Source organism: Dermacentor andersoni, chromosome 1, assembly GCF_023375885.2.
Source record: "Dermacentor andersoni chromosome 1, qqDerAnde1_hic_scaffold, whole genome shotgun sequence".
NCBI lineage: Eukaryota > Metazoa > Arthropoda > Arachnida > Ixodida > Ixodidae > Dermacentor > Dermacentor andersoni.
In genome coordinates this window covers 307,429,713-307,437,084 of record NC_092814.1, presented here as the reverse complement: position 1 = coordinate 307,437,084, position 7,372 = coordinate 307,429,713, and the positions used below count along the sequence as shown (strand labels likewise).

At 47.4% G+C, this 7,372-nt stretch overlaps 1 long non-coding RNA gene across 1 annotated transcript; it reads right to left on the bottom strand.

The window, feature by feature from the left end:
* Positions 1 to 1,990: 1,990 nt before the first annotated feature.
* LOC126547960 (uncharacterized) lies at positions 1,991 to 5,995 on the bottom strand. The gene is made up of 3 exons (XR_007602824.3): positions 5,862 to 5,995; positions 4,920 to 4,961; positions 1,991 to 2,244 (listed from the first exon to the last, which is right to left on the bottom strand). It is a non-coding gene; the product is annotated as an uncharacterized lncRNA (long non-coding RNA).
* Between the last annotated feature and the right edge of the window lie 1,377 nt (positions 5,996 to 7,372).

The window sequence follows — 7,372 nt, the reverse complement described above, 5'->3', positions numbered from 1 at the left end:
TGCTAAGCCGGAGGACGTGCAATCAAATCCCGGCCGGATTCGAGTTTCACGCCCTCGGCATGCATCGTAATCATTCCACTACGGCTTGCCCTCCTAATGAGACGCGTGGTACTAGCGCGTAAAACCCCAGGAATTTTAATGATTCGTTAGGAAAAAGGCAGCGCCAAACATGACGGGGACAGGGCATGCAGCGCCAGTCCCGTTTCCTTCCTTGTCCTCGCCGTGTTTTACGCTGCCGCATTCATGAATAATCGGACAAGGTGATTCGTCGGCGCATATATGTATACTATATGCACCTATACAGTTCGGTACAGGTGCTCTTATGTGCTTCTCTCACTCTTCTGGTGTTTCTATATCTACAAGCGTCGGCTGAAGGTACGTCGGTGCGCTGCGCAGGTGTTTAAATTGGTGCCAGCGTCACCAAGTACAAGCAATATATACGTATACAAAGCTGGGCGATTGCACACACGCACGGAGGAGGGAATTCAGAATCAGAATCAGTTTTATTTTCCTCAAAGAAAAATGGACCCCAGACAAAAAGCTGCTCATTGAGCAGCTTGACGAGGCCTGGGGCCCTACAGGCAGTGGTAACAGCAGCAAAACAGCAGTGTATGTCGTACACCCGTACAAAAAGAAAAAAAATCACACGTTCTCTACGCGAGCGCTGCGTTCTTCGCCTAAGTTAACGACACTTATGCCGCCACAGGTATGAGCAGCAAGCCGACACACGCAAATGCAATAAACTAACTGCTAAAAGAATTTTTTTTTCAACGTAGTGCTTAAGTGCCACATCACTTCATCCATCATTTGGTACTCCCCCTCCCCTTCTTTTGTCTGTTAGTCTGCTTTATTTTTTCACGAATAATTTTTAACACTTACGCTACGCCTTATCCCATGTAAGTGAAATGCGGCGAAGCAGGAAGCACGTGCTTCCAACCTTTCCACCTGATCCCCCTAGCAAAATCTAAAAGGTCGCTATTATACCTAACTGATCGCCAACAAAACGTTTATCCCCTCTAGGCACGCGTGATGAAGGCACGTGTATGCCGAAAGCACATGCGCCTTCGATCCAGCGTGTGGTAGCAAGCTTGTTTTAATATTTTGGATTAGCCAATGAAAGCCTGTCTGTTTGGCGGGTGAATGTTACGCAACTTGTTGATTTCTTTTTTTTTTTCGCATTGGGTAACACACTTGTCTTTGCGGTAATGTGGTAAAAATTAAACTAAATTATGGGGTTTTACGTGCCATAACCACGATCTGATTATGAAGCACGTCGTAGTGGGGGACTCCGGAGATTTGGACATGGGGTTCCTTAACGTGCGCGTAAATCTAAGTACATGGGTGTTTTCGCATTTCGCCCCCATCGAAATGCGGCCGCCGTGGGTATGGTGCGGTAACACTTAACAGGTCTGAATAATATAGCAGTGAATCGCAGTTACTTTTACTTAACATGCGGCAAGTTGGTTTAGTGATAAGTACCGGCGCCACTGAGCGACCATTACACGGCGCCAGACATACGAGCCTCGAGTGGGACAAGTTACTTGGTCTTCTCGGCAGGCACGGAGGAAAAAAAGAAGCTCCATGACATAGGCCTAGCTAAGCCTGTCGAACTTCGAGCTTCATATATATATATATATATATATATATATATATATATATATATATATATATATATATATATATATATATATATACATTTTTCTATGCCGATCCATTTAATTTCTCATTTTCGCCCGTCGTCACTGGGTTGTACGTGGCTATATTTATATACAGGACTCCGCCGGGCCGCCATTTTCGCTTGGGGGTCGGCCACTCGCGGAAGGCGGGAAATTAAAAAGAATGAAAAAAAAAATGAAATGAAACAGCACCAAGTATACCGGCCATGCGGGCTATACGCGCAGTCTGCATCGGCCTTTTCTCGTGTTGGCTTTGTTGGGGGCGGGGGGGGGGGGGGGTGTATGCGCAGGAACTGGAAAAGAAGCAGCTGAGGTATTCTTGGTGAATCGTGCCAATTTAATAAACGATTCGGGCACTTCAACCAGCCAACGAGCGAGCCGCCGCGCCGACGTCCTAGTCCCCTGCAGCCACGAACGTCGCAAGGCGGCTGCCGTAGGCGGGCGCTCCGCGTTGCTCAACCGACGCACTCGCAGGTGTCGTCCTTGCCGCAGAAGCCGTGGCGTTTTCCGGCGCTCACGCACTGTTGGGAACACGCGAACTCGTTGTACGGGCAACCGAACCCGCGACCTACCGGTAAAAGAAAGAGAGAGAGTGTGTGTGTTTGAGAACGGTCACGAAGTTGCTTTGCTGCAAAACGTGAAGGAGAAAGACATGAAAATATGTTGCTTGTATCTTAACTCAGTCGGTGATTAGCTTTTCGCTCTATATTTGCTCTTCTCTCTGTGCGCTCACGTTTTAGTTGATTGAAACATATAAGGATCTCACTGACAGAGAAATCTCTCTATGTCTCGTTGCTCGTGGGTTCTCAAAATGTGTTACCTTAAATTACAAATATTATGCTGCTGTTGTAATATTCAGGACGTGAAAGTGCTACTACAATTGTGGATTTGGGAATTCTTTATTAAACCGAGGCTGCCACCGTGAAGGGAGAGAGACACATGCACATTTCAAATGGTCAGTCGCTTATGTGAACCTCGTGCACTTTCATCTGAGGTCCCATATGCTGCGGTCCAGTCTCGTGCATGGCGCCGATCACAGAGCTTTTTTCTCGAAAAGGTGCATATGTATTATACGTAGTCACGTGGTAGGTACTTTTGCAACTCTCGGGCGCTTTCTTTCCAGCCCGGAAAAATTAGAACCACACCAGCTATCATCACGGAAAGAAGTAATTTGGATATTTCTCAATAGGCTTTACAACTTCACCATTGGATATTTTCTGATTACAGCAATACTTTAAAAGTGCGTTAATTATTGTAAATTAATTTCCTAAGCTCATAGTAAAAAGTATTTTGAGTTGCTCAAGAGGATAGTGAACAGTACCTAAGCTGGTTGCGTTCTCGCAACACATACGTGGATTTTTTAAAGGTTTGAGCACGAGTCATCTGAAACACACTGTATCCATGGCTGCTAGACGAAAATGCACGGGCATCGTCTTTGTTACAAATATTATTAAAGGGAACTCTGCCGATAGTGTCTAGGAACCTTATTGTCTACGAGAGCTAGATGCAAGCATTGCGGTTCAGCCAGCAATGGTGCAATGAAAGGTATGCTACATGAATTTGCGTATGAACTTCGTCCTTCTGGCTTCAAATTTGTTGCTTCGCTAGTCGACTATTTTAAACAAATGCAATAGTTCGCCATGATTATGCTTGAGCACAGAAATTTCTGTCTTGCTGTATTTAGAAAACTCCTGGAAATTCAGAAAGATAAAGCATAATAAATACCTCCACAGGAATGTCTTAAGCGGCAAGCACTAAGGTATACACTAATCAATCGTTCCCGATTTGTGTATGAAAATTTTCACACACACACACACACACACACACACACACACACACACACACACACACACACACACACACACGCACACACACACACACACACACACACACACACACACACACACACACACACACACACACACACACACACACGCACACACACACACACACACACACACACACACTGTTAAGAATGGCGAGCTGCAAGGAAAAATTGCCACCCAATTACGACTGGGGGACAAGGCGCGCATCCCCCACTCTCCGTCGCTGCAGCTAGGCTGCGTTCGAAGAAGCGGGCTTTGTGCTGAAAACCGCCTCCATCCACAAGCCCCATCGCCGTTGTGACGAAACGGGTTCGACGGACGAACTATTGTGCCCGAGATCCCCAGCGCGAACCTGATTTTGCTACGCGTGAGCAAGCCGCAGCGGGACAACGAGCTATCCAGAATGTCTCCGAGTTTCCCGGAACGGCGCCCCTCCGACGACGGCTCCAGACCTTCGCTCACGGGAGGCGGCTAGTTTTGCGATGACGAAACGAACATTCGCTGCCTTGTATCGCCGGAGGACCGAGTGTTTAAAAACGGCTGTTGGGCGGAGGCTCGACACACTTCTCTCGTGCAGTCAGGTTGGACTGACACACTTTCTCTTGAGCAGTCATGTTGGACTGACACTCTTTTTCTTAAGCAGTCATGTTAGACTGATTTAATTTCTGTAAATAAACCCATTTTCCTCGTTCTCGATGAGAAGCAGTTCTTCCCTTCATCAACGTCCTCAGCGTGTTTAAGTTGGACGACGGCATGGGCCAGCTACCTTCGAATTCATGCCGGACTCCAATCTTGGCAACGGATCTCGAGCGATGGGATTGAGCCCCCAATCCTGACAACACGCACACACGCACACACGCACACGCACACACACGCACACGCACACACACGCACACACACACGCACACACACACGCACGCACGCACCGTTTTGAGTGCCTCATTGTTGATCACAGCATCGCGCGAGGTGTCGCTACCGGCGCTATAGTGTTACGTGATACGTCATCCAACTGACCTCTACCCTCTAGTGGAGAACAGTGCGTCATTCCGCACAGGCCTACGCTAATATGTCTCATCTGTATTAAAATTATGTAATGTTTTAGCCAGCCATAGAACGATGTATCTGGCTTAACCCTATATGCACGTGAAACTGAGAAGCATTTCTGTTTACACGTCTACGTGCTGGCCTAAGACATAGGGCACAGCTATAGGTGAACCCGGGATCGAATCAAGTTCTTCGACTAAACCTGTCGTGCAGCATATGTAGTCAACTTTCCAGTCGTTTGTATTACAAGTTAAACGTTGTCATTGTTTTGTAAACCTGAAAAGGACTGGTATCACCAGCATGCCTCCTCTTGTTGTACCCATAGATCACTGAGCGCAATAAAGAGAAGAAATAACTGTCTGGAAAAACTTACGGAGCCTAAGGTGCGTGTTCTGTGGGACATCTTGCATGGAACCTAAAGAGCGGGAACAAGAGAGCGAGAAGGGGGAAAATTATAAATGAAAGGCAGGGAGGTTGACCAGGACTAAGCCTGGTTGGCTACAAGGAATGTACGTGACGGGTTATCTGAAACTTCAGGAATCTTGTCTATCACTTTCAAGGTGCCCCAATCGTGTTATTTTTTTAGCGTTTTATGAAATGGTAAATGTACTCTGTTGTCTTTAATCTGTCGAGAACTCTTTTCATATAGAAGAAAGAGGCAGATTAGGGCTTTAACACGAAACTGTAGATGTTCGCTTCGCTGAAAGCTTGCTTTGTTGAAAGACGAGATCGTGCGCACGCGCACAGGCCGTTTGGGACTTAAAGAGGCGTTATATTTTTATACATATGCACGGCCTGTGACGCATGTGGGTCGGTTGAACAAGTGCCTCGCAGTATCTGTTTTAATGGGATCAGCCCCACTTTGGTGTGCTGCTATCTAGCCGCTATCGCTTGACGGTTGGCTTAGAGCTCGGTTCCATCATCGCAGCATCCCGATGCTCTATACTCAGACCATGGACGCACGGTTAGAAGTCCCACGTGACACCCTTACCACATTCAATCGTGCATGCAAGCCAGCGCTGGTACCAGTCCCGTCGCACAATGATTTCACTGATGGAAGTGAGAACGCACTCTCTTCTATAGCTGACAATGGAAATAAATGTTTTACGCCTGAGAAAGGTGCAAAGCACCACTTACAGCACGTACGAGCAGGGATAGCAGAACAGCTAGGGACAACACATGGAGTGTGCGTCATATGTTACCGCAAACAATGCCATTATACAATAATTCTGATTACCATTCTGATTGTAATAATTTAAAAGAAATAGAGAGAGAGAGAGAAAGTTCCGTGAAGCAACTAGCTGCGATCTCTCACCTGCAACCAACATCGCCATCAGGAGGAACAGTACCAGAGCCATGCGGGATCTAAGCTATAGCGAGCAGCAGCCACTGCGTTTTTTCTTCCTGCGCCCGAATGTGTCTTTCGGAGCCCACCGAGCTCCCTCGCCACCTTATGAACAAACTAGTGTCACACACACACACACACAAAACAAAACAAAAAATATATAAGCGGGGTTTACGCATGCTCTGCGGAGCAAACACACGCGCAGCGCAATTTGCTTTCTGACGTGCCAGGATGTCGCGGGCGTCGTAAACCCGAGCCGCGCGGCCATTTTCTTTCTCTCTTTGCCGCTTTTCCATTTAGCGCCTTCACTTAACGTGTCGTGTAATAAGTTTACTTATGACCGCTTCGCGCGTGACTGACGAAACAGCGTGTACCTGGGGCGCCGTGGCTCTTTCTCTCTCTCTCTCTCTCTCTGAGCGTATGTGTACTGCGGCTGGCGCGAAGGCACAGCCGCGGTTCGTGCTCCCCTTCGCTGATGGCGGCCTCAAGTCATCTCGCGTTTTCCATGCGCTATTTTCCTTTTGCCTCTCCCTCTCTTTGCTAAGTCTTGTTTGCGACAGCGGGGTCATGACCCCTGTGACCCGGCCATCCATCCTGCTTTGGAATAAGGCCAAAGACAAATATGTTTTGCGGTGACTAGGGTTCCGCGTTTTCTGTTTCTAAAGCGAAGCTTTGCCGACTATTCCGCGTTCCCGAGAATTGATGGGCTCATGATCACATAGAAACCAGCGCTAAAAAAAAAAAAAAAGAACGGGACAGGATAGGGAGGAGCGCACAGATGTTAGTGCAGTGCTGCATGCTCTTTCCTTCCTATCCTGTCCCGTCTTATAGCACTGTTATTTCTGTATTCTATGTCTCGCGTCGTAGAGTTACGTCTCGCCAAGTAGGGTTCAGATGGAAGTCTAAGCAAAAGGCCCCTAAAGAAAGCAAAAAAAAAAAAAGAGAGCAGAAAAGCAAGAACAATGGTCTTCCAGATCTAGTGGGAGAAAAGCATGTTTTTGGATTAGGGAAGAGGGAGGGGAGGGGCAATGAGGGAGTCAAGTTCATCTTTGCACCCATGAGTCACACAGACGAGAATATGCCTGTGCTCGCCAATATTACGTCGTCATCATCGTCATCATCAGCCTAGTTTATGTCCATGGCAGGACGAAAGCCTCTCCCTGCGATCTCCAATTACCCCTGTCCTGCGCCAACCAATTGCAGCTAGCGCCTGCGAATTTCTTAATTTCATCACCCCACCTCCTCTTCTGCCGTCTTCGACTGCGCTTCCCTTCTCAGTGGCACCGATTATGTAACCCTAATGGAGTACCGGTTATCTAACCTACGCATTACACGACCTGCCCAGCTCCAGTTCTTTCTCTTAATGTCAATTAGAATATCGACTATCCCGATTTGCTCTCTGATCCACACTGCTCTCTTCCTGACTCTTAACATTATACCTAACATTCTTCGTTCCATCGCTCCTTGCGCGGTCCTTAACT